Source organism: Neolamprologus multifasciatus, chromosome 7 (assembly GCF_963576455.1).
Source record: "Neolamprologus multifasciatus chromosome 7, fNeoMul1.2, whole genome shotgun sequence".
NCBI lineage: Eukaryota > Metazoa > Chordata > Actinopteri > Cichliformes > Cichlidae > Neolamprologus > Neolamprologus multifasciatus.
The window spans coordinates 28024099-28036910 of record NC_140445.1 but is presented as its reverse complement, the minus strand read 5'-3'; the positions used below and the strand labels follow the sequence as shown (position 1 = coordinate 28036910).

Here is a 12812-nt window from a genome sequence, read left to right as displayed (position 1 = left end):
CCCTGAAAACAAGTGCTTCTTTAGACAGAAATAGCAAAATTTTACTTTTTTGAGATTGTAGACAGGTGTCAGTGCAGACTGAGTGGGATCACTAACAACTAGCACAACACAAGCAGCTACAAACCTTCAAGAACTGACAATATTTTTCATGTTTGCTACAAAAACAATCTTTCATCTGCTCTTTCTGAGGTATGATTTTTTTTTAAAAAAAGACAAGAGCCTTAAAAGTGACAGACAAAGCGCATAAGGACAGGATATCACAACTGTGATGAGCAAACAGCTCTACGGTTTTTAATAAACAGAGTATTCTGGTAATCAGGTCAGTTATTTATCTTGCAAAAAAGCGGAATAATGAGAAAATATTAAAGATTTCTTTGACAATCTCTTTGTCATAAAAGATAGTTGACTGAATAAACCTGGGGGTTTTTGGAGCAGAAAAAAGCAATGACTGTCACCTTGGTCTCTGGTAAAATGCGAATGCCATGGGGCCTTGGGGTTTTGTGGTTATAACTTATTGATCACAAAGCAAAGTACAAGTCTAACCTCCCAGCTTTTTCCTGTATGGATCCAAAGAGCACTTTTTTTTTTTTTACCTGCATTTGTGAAGTAGCACATCTCAATCAACCTACTGGAATTTGCTCTTTTTATGCCAACTTTTTTGTGAATAAATGAATGATAACCTTTTGGGGAGGATCTACTGCTACAAAATATATTGAAGGGTTGCAACCCTAGTACCCATTCTGGCCTTTTTTGGAGCAAACAGAGGAAAGCACCTTTCTCTATGGCACTTGGATCAAATTAACCAAATTAGTTGAACCAGCTCAGATTCTGCCTGGCAACTTTCCAGCGTTAGTCCAAACATGTCCTGTTTGGTCTGAATAAATAGCTCCATCTTCCTGGAAGTCAGAACGAGGGCAAGCTATGGTTTCCCTGATCTAAGCTCTTTTTGACACAGTAAGCAGAGCTGGGACATGAGAAGGGGACAGGCAGGGTTGTGTATGTATGTGTGTGTGTGTGTGTGTGTGTGTGTGTGTGTGTGTGTGTGTGTGTGTGTGTGTGTGTGTGTGTGTGTGTGTGTGTGAGACTGTGTGTGTGGGTGGGTGCAAGGATGTGTGCACACTTTTGAATGAGTGTATTAGAGAACAAAACAACAAAAAAGTAAAAGAGCGAGATGAAGGAGCAGGAATTAGTTTAGTTGTCTCTACTTTACCTAAACTGTTTATCAGAATGTGCTCTGTACACATCATATGCTTGTGTGCGCCTGTGCATAAACAACTGCATACGAGGGAGAGCTGCCAGTGATTGGCAGTATCCGAGTGATAGAGCAGGCGGGCATCCAAACTGTTAAACAAAGGATAATTCATTTACTCCTTCAGTAAATGTGGTGTTGCAACACCTACTAACAAACCTAACAATTCAATGAAAAAGTACATTCTTAAAACTGCACCATCTTCTGCCACTATCTCCCCTTTCCTGGTAAATCCAGCACCACCTATGCAAGTAATGCAGAATATGCAGAAATGTAGTGGACTTCTGAAAGCTTCCATCTTACACCAAATACAGTGTGATATTTTAAAAGTGGAGCAACACACTGTTCTGATATTTTTTTCCCACCATTTTGACAAATGTTAGTCTAGCGCATTAGTAAAATGAGAAGGTTTATATTTATTGTTCATATCCAATGTGCTGTTTGCCCTTTGTAAATGGAACAGCAAACGCCCAAAAGCTTGGGTCCAGCACAGGAAGACAGCCCAAATATCCAACAATTCACAAAGAGCCAGGCAAGGATCCAAAAATCCAACAAACAAAATTTACAGGAATAAGCCAAAGATAGTGATCAAACATCTGGCAAGAGATCATACCAAAAAAAAGACAAAGACACAAGAAAATGCTAGTAAGCTTGACACAATGCTTTGACAATCTAGGAGGGAACAAATGAAAGGAATGGCTATATATTGGTGGGAACTGATAAATTGAATTGATAAAAGGTTATCACAATAATTAAGATTTAAGATTATACGGATGATCATTTTCTGAAGGAAATAGTTAATACTTTCCCAACACTTATCTGGGCTTTATCTCAATTTGTAGAACAAAGGTTGTGTAAATGCCACACTAAGTGGTTTACAATATATGGAGTCAAACAATTTAACTCTTCTTGGAAATGCCACTGCAAATAATTAATTCATTATTTATAACACGGTGTTAATATTTACTTGACTAAAATCATAATGTAACCACAACAGGCCATTTTTTAGATAGACTCACTGTTATTTCTATGAATCATATAATGAAGGCTGCCTTTGTGTTGTTATAAAGCAGCCACGTACCCCCCCCCCCCCCCCCCCCCCCAAAATAAAACAAAGTTCATGTTAACAGTAACTTGAAATCCCATCCTCTGAAACACTAATTTCAGCTTCAGTGTCTCTGTGCAGCGATGCAAGCTATGGTGCAGTAAACCTTACATGGCCATCTCTTGCACACTGTTTCTGTCTTTCCTGGTTCTCTCTCCGCCTGTGTATTTTCTCTCTTTGTCTCCGTATCTCGTATCCGGTGTCTCTGTCACCCAGAACTATTCCTGGATTCCTGAGGTGAAGGAAGCAAGAATGGCTGATGTGGCTGTTGGCAGTAGCATTTTTTTGTGTCTCTTTTCTGTTTGCACACTTTTTATATAACACACGCAGAGACAATATTCTTGCATTGATGACTTTGTTCCTTTACCAAGTGGGGAAGAGACAAAAGCCTTTCTTGTTAATGCACATGGGGGGAGTGTGTGTTTGCATGTGTACATTTGCATATGTGTGGCACACGACACAGCTGAAAATGAGATATGGTCAGGTGGATGGATCTGAGTTAGCAGGTTCTTTATTATTGTGTATGGAGGAATATTCAAAACAGTAGCACACTCTCGTGTTATCTGCCCTTTGCACAGTCTCACCTGCACTACAGCACCTCTGGGACTGTCCTCAACTCCCTGTTGTGCTTACTGGAACCTTGGCAGCCAGCTTCCATATCAGCCAATTAGGAAAGCTTTTACTAAAGCTCTGGCCAATTGAATTAAAGCTACATTTCCTTGCCAGATGAGACTCTAAATGTGCTGCTGTATGCTAGAATCTGAGAACTGGTGGAAAGACTCCTGTTTCACTGATAGGCAGTGGGCACCAGAACACACTCAAATGCTGCAGAGGTAGCAGCAGGAGAGGGAGACGTCCCGTGACATTGCTGTGTCTCCTCTTATTACTGAGTGAGTGTTACTGAGATTCCAAACTGTTTAAGCTGAGCACATAACATAAAGCAAACCAGAGCCCAAGCTGCTGAAGGACCATGACGCCATTCCCAGGCGTACATAAAACAGATGCAGAAGAAAGAGAGCTGAACTGAGGGACACATTTAGAGGTGACAGGAATCAGGCAAGTGGAGTGAATACACAAGGAACAGACAAGCTACAATATGATAAAGCCAATAAACCTACATCTCAGGCAAATGGCTATTCTTGCCTTCAAAACTCTCTCAAACAACCTGGTTAAAATATGTCGTCATATAAGCTTGTCAGTATTGACAGTAATACTGCCAACACTACTTAGTAAGTGTCTTGATGCATGCTCAATCATCCAGGTAAGTAAATCCTAAAAGGTTGATTCTGTTCGTATGGACTTCTTAATGAGAAGGCCATACACTGTTATTCATACAACGCTGACCTAACAACAACACAAACTGAAGGAATTAGATAAAAGATAAGCTTTTGCCTCTGACATTTGAATGAAAAATCACAAAAATTAGTATTTCATTTTAGAAAAGTAGATTTTTTTGCTATATCGGCGATATAATATGAATCTTTAACAAGTTCAGAAAGTCAAAATGTTGTGATTAAACACAAGAAAGCAAGGTCTAAAATGATAATTAACTTAAAAAATCCTACATAAACAACATGTACAGTATAACCGCTCATACCAAATGGTATCATCTAAGGGCTCCAGTCCTTAGGGTTCCAGTTGTTTATTTGATAATGAGAGGCACACAGGTCAGTAGAACCAGATATCAGTAGCATTTATGATCATTCATATTTTAATTTAATGCACTTTTACTTTGTTCAGTAATTTTGATTTTGGTTTGATTGCTTTTTGGATGAATGAATGAATGAATTGATTTTTGATGAAATCATCATCATTTAATGTATCTGACAATGAAGAAAAAAAGTAGTGGAAAATGATTCACAGATTGGTCCACTCAAGACATCTCAATTGCTGACTATGTGGAGATCTCTGAGGATCTAGCTTCAGTTCATATAAATATTAAAAAACAAACGTTAAAAACTGCAATCTTTAAAATACTCTTCAACCTGGAATTTCTCTTTATCTCTGTAAATATAACAATTTCTCTTGTGACAACCTCAGAAGCTCTATAGGGATGTCAATTTATGATTTTGCATTACAAAAGTAAAACTTAGTGTGGATGTTGGAAAAAAAAACAAAATGGTCTTTGACAGTGTGGAATATATTTAGAAAAAAGAACCTGTCAAAAACCACTATTTTATGGTTTATGGCTGATATTAAATTGTCACTCTGCTGTGTCTCTATTTGTCTTTGCTATGCGTGCTCAGTCTATCTACTAGTGTTGCCAGTTCTCTATGTGTCCTTAATCTGGGTATCTGGTCCCAAGTAAGTTCCATTAGTGGAAATTAAATCCATTTTCAAATCCATTGAAGCAATCCAAATCCACTGGGTGCGCTTCAATCGCCTTCCAGATTCTAGGGAAATCAAACACCAAGGGCTAAATGGTAAAACGCCCTACTTTAAATAAAAAAAACATGGGGTTTATGTCTCAGAAATGTGAAATATAGGCATATCAATACCGATAGTATAGTGGAAATTTCCATTTTAGGGCCATAATGTCACCTGGGCTAAACATATTCATATATATATATATATATATATATATATATATATATATATATATATATATATATATATATATATGTCTAGATTCAAAGTTGAAACATCTATGCCTGTTTCATCTTTGAAAAAAAAAAACACAAAAAAATGCTTTTAAAAAAGTCTGAGATGTCTAGGGGGAATTATGAAGAAAAGGGAAATCAGGGAAATCTGGAATATCAAAAAAGGAACAGCAAGGGAAAACAATGCTTAAAAGAAGGAGGAGGAAACAAAGACAGACTGTGCAGGGTGATCATACAATAACAGCTCACTCTTTCCCTCCTTCTCATCCTTTTATCTTGTCAATACTCAGAGTTCACTGCCAAGTCAATGCTTGGGCGAACGAGTCCGTGAAAGTGCTGGAGGGGCCTGGAGCGCGCGCACACACACACACACAGACACAAGCATACGCACACTTTTTCAGCCTAACCTATGTAATGCTCACTTTGTAGGGCTGCAGGCAGATATTTGTCCACTGCAGTAAATAGCCGTGTATGACCACACAAATAAAGAAGTAAGGATGTAATAATCCTGTCTCCCCCTCTCTCCAACACATTCACAAAGTCTACTGTGTGCAGTACAAGACGAGCATTATACGGCTGTAACAAGTAAGGACTAAAGAAGCCTGTGTTCCCTCTCAATAAATCAACTCCATTTAGGCGAGAGAGGCAACAAAGGCACCCCACATTTCCACATAACCAGGACAGGTGTGGCTGAGTGTGTCAGCAAGGGGCACCTCCTGCACACGAAAGCAGGTTGGAGAAGGGTGGAGCAAATAAAAATAACCTCAAGGCAACAGGCCATTAGTCAAGCATGAGGACCACCAGACACAAAGAAACGATAAGACAAATGAGAAGCACTTGAGCATAGCAGAGAGCAAAAGCAGCTCAATTCACCAGTCAATAAAAAGAGAAACAAACTATCTGCACATAACGGAAAAAAAATTAACAATAGGAGAAATATTGCAGCACCAGAAGAAACAAGTCAGAAAGTTCTACGTGGTACTGCATGCTGGTAGGTGTGAAGACCTTTGAACGCTGACAAGCTGACACGCCTGCTGTGGTCTTTCGAGTTGTTCCAAAACCGGGAAACGAGGCGCACGTTTACGGTTTAATGCGTGGGTTTTTTTGTTGTTGTTTTTTTGGTATGCCAACAAGCTGGTTCAGCAAGACGGGAGAGCAGTTCAGCATTTTCTTCCTCTCTGTCACTCGCTCGATGACGGGCATGCACGCACACGTATAGACACACTCGCGTAATAGGACACATATACACACAAAACAGGAGGTATATGTATGTAAGGAAGTAGCCAGTTAACCTCAGTGATGAAACTTTAATCACTTACTTTTGGTTCCCTAAAACTATGCCCCGTGAAGGCTAAAGGTGCATTTAAAAAAAAGGAAGTAGTTAAATAACATAGCAATTTTTTAAAAAAATGCATTTAACACTTCAGGAAGACTTACCCCAAAAATATGGAACGCCAGGACTGCCATAATGAATTAATTAAATACACCATTAAATAATTAATTAAATGTGGCAATAATTAATTAAAATTGGAATTAATTAATTAAATAAATAGTTATGACACATGTAATGAATTAATTATTGACACATTTAATTAATTATTTATGTATTTCACATTTTAATTAATTATTGACACATTTAATTAATTATTTAATGATATATTTATTTATTTCATTTTGGCAGTCCTGGCGCCTGGCTCTCACCATGAAATAATTTTATCTGTCAACCTCACCCATCAAACGCAGGGGGCGGGGTTAACGCTGCCCATGCAGCTTCTCTAACATTTGATTGGTTGCCGTGCAAAGTAAGTCAAAACAGGTCGATCCTAGATAATCGATTGCTTGTGTAGACTTGGGGCAGCCAGGTATCCCAGAATGCATTTCAAATCACAGGCAGTAATGGTGGTGGTGTAGTTTTAAAATAGCCCGTTTTTCTGTCACCAACTACACTTTTAACAGTGTTTTAGCCTCGAATGTCGCGCTGTAATCTTCACATGTCTGGTCAGGTTGTCAACATAGAACATGTTTGCAAAAGTGCTCAGATGTTTTCAGAGATGTCACTTGCTCTGCTAACAGTCAGCATGCAGAGTGCACCAAGGGGGTTACGTTAACCGGTTTGTTTACATATTCCACTTTCCGTGTTCCACATGTTGCATTCGCAGATTCTCATTTTCACCGAACGATCGTCTCTTTCCACCTGGTCTTGTGTCTCTGTGCTTCTGTAACATAAAGAACGAGCTGACATTTTTCTCACGAAACCAGCGATCAGCTCAACAGACCCTCAGTTTACCTGCATGCATCCTCCTCCTCACCTGTCAGCTGTTTAACACCTGCTGCTAATTCAAGAAACACGCACACGTTACCTGGTGATAGTCACAGTTTAACTGGGCAGCCGGTGCTCGATATTACGCAATGTCAGCACATTTTTCTGCACAAGATAAGTAAATATAGTTTTTCCCAAGCGCAGAGCTGCCGGAGCTCGTTTTCCAACAGAGCACTTTATAGGCGAACCCACTTTATCAGCGGCTGATGTCCAATCACCGGCACACAGCTTTGAAACCTCACCTGAGTTTTAGCTCTCAGTGGTTAAACGCTGGACTTAATTCACTCAGGTTTTGTCTGTCGGGTCACGTTTACTTCGTTGTTTTATTTACAACTGAGCAAATCGGTTTGGCTGAGGTTAAAGTTACGTTTCAGAACAGACGTTTAATGGTTCACTGGCACATGTGTTAGACTGAACTATTTATCTGGTGTGTTTTGGATTTAACAGTGAAGTTTGAGATTAAACTGACTTTTAAAATGTTTTTATACAAAGAGGAAAGAGAAGGCGCATTTCCACCGAGAGGAGCAGAGTTTCCAACTACATGTTCATAATGCAGACTGCAACCTGGACAGAAATATTATATCATCTGTTTTTTAATAGTTATTCAACTGTATTCTAAGCACCAGCGATCTGTTAGAATTTTTAGAGTTTACTTAACTAAAAATAAATGAGGTTAACATATAATTTATGTGATTTCTTTTCTCTCTCTCTCTCTATTTATTTTTTTGCTTTTTCGGTCATGTTATGTTTAGCTGTCAAAGGTTTGTTACAAACTATGAAACACATGGTGCAGACTTCTGGATGTTAGAAGAAAACTAATACTGCTCATGAATGAGACGAAAGGCAGGAAGGTGTCCTTTAAAACTATAAACATGTTAGTAGGACCTCCCTATTTATATCATAGTTTATGAAATAGCACGTGTATTTCAGTAACAGCCTACTGATTTCCGTGTAGTGGTGAACAGTCACAGAGCTCACGTGGGTGTTATCTGTGATACTCCTTAACTATAATTTATCCAAGTTAACTTCAGTTAACTCTGAGCGGCTGGATCGACGGAGGTCAGACAACAATTTTACATGTATGATCTTAAAACAGGACACAGCCATTATCCGTCCTGGCCTCATATCAAATGTGAACGCAGACTGAGTCTATGTTTGACGTTTGCTTTATATCTAATCTTCCTCTCAAACATTTAAACAGCAGCGAGTCTGCAGCTGAGGGAACACAAACTCAAATTGTCGGAACCGGTTTGCTCGTTTCTTGCGTTCATTTGGTAATTTATTAAATGTATAACTGTTATAACTGCTGAGTCTCTTACGCTGATGAAAATGCAGAAAACACAGATCACGAACACCTGTTCAACCAATCGCTTTCATTCCACTTTGATCTGTGACAAACTGACGGTTCATCTCCGTTACAGTGTTGCGTTAGACTGCTATATTTTTGTGTTCTTTATGCTGTAGATTTTCACGTCTCTGGAATAGTTGGCAGTATTAAGGATGATTTTCTGTAAAATTATATTGGTATGAGCCGTGACATATTCGTAGATGACCGTTAGATTAGTCAGCTGGGAAACTCTGGGTTAACTCAGAGAGCTGAAGATATCGTGGACATGCTGATCTTGCTCCGTGGTGTACAGGTCCGTTTACCCTCATGATTAATATTCACAATAAAAATATTAGCCGAATATCATGAAGTCTGTATGTGTGTCATAGTGTCGAACAACCTTTGTACAGTTAAAGCCAGCAGTTACTACATGAGGAAACACCAACGTTATCTCTTTTATGCGTTTATACGCAGGTCACACTGATGACTGAACAAAAAACCAAAAATCAGCTGTTAATCGAATTTATTTGCTCTCTCTCCTCCTTAAACATGTTTTTAATGTTAGTTATAATTCAGAATTGGCGACTGAAACACGTAGGACACATAAGAACATCAGGAAATAAAACCCCGATAAATATAACCTCAGTAAAATAAGTCCGTGTCAGCGGGGATTATTACAGCTGTGTACCGGGGCCTGCGCTTTGTCGGCGGTAATAATAGCTCGATTGCTTGCGAGGCGAGCGGGTCTATCCCACGCTTTGCCGTGAGACTGGGCAGACATCTCCGAAATCATCGAAGCACTATTGCAAAGAGGCTGTATCTTGACAAACCGACCAGACACATGAAGATTAAACCACTACATTCTCGGCTAAAAAAATATTAAAACTGTATTTGGTGACACACACAAACAGGGTTTTTCAAAGTTCAGTTCTGTTAGTTTCCACATGCTGGTTGTTGTGTGCTAAAAACAATGGCCACCAGGCCAAAGCAATGGTTTTGAGTCGATCAGCGTTAACCCCGCCCCCTGAGTTTGATGGGTGAGGTTGACAGATAAAATTATTTCATGATGAGAGCCAGGCGCCAGGACTGCCAAAATGAAATAAATAAATATATCATTAAATAATTAATTAAATGTGTCAATAATTAATTAAAATGTGAAATACATAAATAATTCATTAAATGTGTCAATAAATAATTAATTAAATGTGTCAATAATTAATTAAAATGTGAAATACATAAATAATTAATTAAATGTGTCAATAATTAATTAATTAAATGTGTCAATAATTAATTAAAATGTGAAATACATAAATAATTAATTAAATGTGTCAATAATTAATTAATTACATGTGTCATAACTATTTATTTAATTAATTATTTCCCATTTTAATTAATTATTGACACATTTAATTAATTATTTAATGGTGTATTTAATTAATTCATTATGGCAGTCCTGGTGTTCCATACAAAAACCGCAGAAGAAGGGTTTGATAAAATACTACAGCTAAACAATTGAGACCTTTGTGCCAACGGTATAGCCTACATATCTTACAGTCAAGTGCGGAAGTGGGCTATCAGACACCTGCTATAAAAGATGAACTACAGTCGACCGACACCATCTGGCTTCATTGTCTTATTCTTCAAAGAACAGTTAATTTTTGAGACTCAAACATGTCTGACTGAAAACGTAGCACGCTCAGTAACAGTAACATTAATAAAGTTTATCGTGTACTTAGTTCCTCTTCTTGCTTTTTGACAAGGAAAAGCAAAAGCAAAAGAAAAAGAAAAAAATAAATTATTTAATGCCAGTTAACTTAACCACAACCAACCGACAGGGAGAGATAAATTGTTCAAACTCCTGCTACTAGATTCTCAACTCTGCCTGGACGGCGCGCCGTAGAAAGGCGTCAGAAAACATCAAGAACATACTTACGAGGTTGGCAAATGGGCTGCTGGGAGTCCGTCAATGACTCAAAAAACCCCACAAAAATATATATCCGAGCAAAGACAAAACAAACCCGATAAACAAAGCTCAGTCCAACACGTGAGCGAGACGAGCTGAGCTGTCACCGTCCACTCGCGACGAAGAGAATTTAAAAAAAAAATCACGAGCGCCTTGACAACCTGGGCAGCGAGCGAGCGCGAGCCCGGAGCCGCCTGCTGGTCTATCCCGCCTCGCAAGACACGAGAGCGGAGCCAAAGAGAGGGAGAAATCTCCGGAGATGAATGCCGGGAGTGCGCAGGCGCGGACGAGGGGGGGTTGACTCATTCCGCTGGAGTCGGGCTGTGAAGAAGGCAAGTGCAGAAGTGCCGCATGTATGTAATCTATAGCCTACTACTAGCTCTCCGTACCAGGAAGGGATTTTAGAGGGAAAAAAAAATACGTGACAGCGTAAACAGCCACTGATATATGGCGATAAACCTATTCCTCAACCCATATGCAGACACACATAGCCTATATATACATATACACACACAAAGAGAAAAAGACAAGATACGAGCTTCTAACTGAGCTTTTTCATTAATGTATAGCCTGTGCAGCTAATGACATTACTTTGAGAGGTTAGGCAAGAATTCACCGCAGATTCATTTATATTTACTTATATGTGATATCTAATCTGAGGCTTGTAAAAAAGAAAAGTCGATTGTGTCCATTAACACAATCAATTTTAAATAAAACAGAAAATCAGATGTAAGATGCTGAGTAAACAAGTCAGCATGAAAGAAAAAGTACGAGTGCTTGTTTAGTGATTTCTTTTTGTAGTTGAAAGCACTAAATACGACTTTACTGCCAAAACAACAGAGTCAAAAAAACTGAGCAAAGAAACTGATTTAAAAAGCATATGAGGAGCTGTAGCCTATCTTCTCCAGGGCTCCCTCTCCATCCACGAGAGGCATTAGCTACTCTCTCTCTCCCCCCAGACAGTCTTATAAATAATTCAGCAATAAAAGCTTATGCCTCTGCCTGGCTGCATGCAGCACCAAAAAGCCTCTCACGCTCCCCGGTGCCACAGCGTCAGTCTATGCGGGCGTTACCAATTAAGCTAAAATAAATCTAGAAGCAAAATAAAGTTCAATCAACATTCTTGTTTCGCAAATGGCTGTGGAAGATCAGCCAGATCAGCCGGGGATTACGAGGCTGCTGTCAACTATCAATAGCCTCATGTGCCTGGAAGAGACAAGGGGGAGAGGGGAAAAAGAGGAGCAGGAGGAGGAAGGGAGGGGGGGGGGGGGGCTGAGTTTCAATGCGTAGACGGTGCAGGGCAACCGAGGATGCTGTTTGTCCTGCCCGCGCATCTGATCGGAGGAGAGCAGAGAGTCAACCCGCAAGCGACAACAAATGAATCCAAGACACCCCGTCCCGGAGCCGCGCATCTGAATTGCTTCATGCGGAGCTGGTGAGGGGAGATGGAGGGAGTGAGGGGGGAGTGTAAAGCCAGGACAAAAAGCAATTTACCTGCACACTGCTCCCGTTCAGCCTGCCGTTATTACTTCCCCACTCAGTGTGGCTTTCAGGGCTGCCGCTCACTCAGAGCTGCCCGCCGCTGAACGGGAATTTAGACGACGGGATTTGTTCACGTGGCCCCGTTCGGTGCTCCTAATTGGCGGAGCTCCTGGAGCTGCTGCTCCATTCGCACCTGTGCAGCAAACGGTGCAGCCGACAGCGGTTCACGGAAGAGAGGCAGGTGCAGGAGAGGAGAGAGAGAAGGGAAGCAGTCTGGCAAAAGGTACAACCTCTCGTAACAGTCTAATCCAACTCTTCCTCCTTTTTTTGTTTAATTCAAATAGATTCAATTTTATTTATGTAGCGCCAAATCACAACAACAGCTTTATATTGTAAAGAAAATACACCAACAAACATGCAGAGAAAACCCCAACAACCAGACGACCCCCACTGAGCATGCATAAGGCAACAATGGTAAGGAAAAACTCCCTTTTAACAGGAAGAAAGCTGAATCAGAACCAGGCTTAGGGTTGGGGTGTTGGGTGGAAGAAAGGATAAAGAGACACTAAGTTTAATTAAACTCCCTGAATAAATCAGTCACATAACCAACAGCTGAAACATACTACAGACAAATATTTTAGGGGTTTTTTTTTAGCTTTCTTTTGCAGTGTTGGCTCAATATGAGATATGAGATACATCTGTTACACATCTGCACAGCAGAAGAATTTCCATGGCTGTCGTTTGAGCAACTTGGCTTTATCCACAT

At 39.8% G+C, this 12812-nt stretch overlaps 1 protein-coding gene across 3 annotated transcripts in view; it reads right to left on the bottom strand.

Moving 5' to 3' along the window:
• The window catches only part of strbp (spermatid perinuclear RNA binding protein), a 94517-nt gene extending 82351 nt beyond the window's left edge, over nt 1–12166 (bottom strand). For 2 of the 3 annotated variants that reach the window (XM_085168809.1, XM_085168812.1), the window contains exon 1: nt 10535–12032. The gene's annotated coding sequence lies outside the window, so the exon portion shown is untranslated. Of the gene's footprint in view, nt 1–10534; nt 12033–12058 lie in introns of those variants that run through there. The other variant, XM_085168810.1, reaches the window with a different exon arrangement.
• Between the last annotated feature and the right edge of the window lie 646 nt (nt 12167–12812).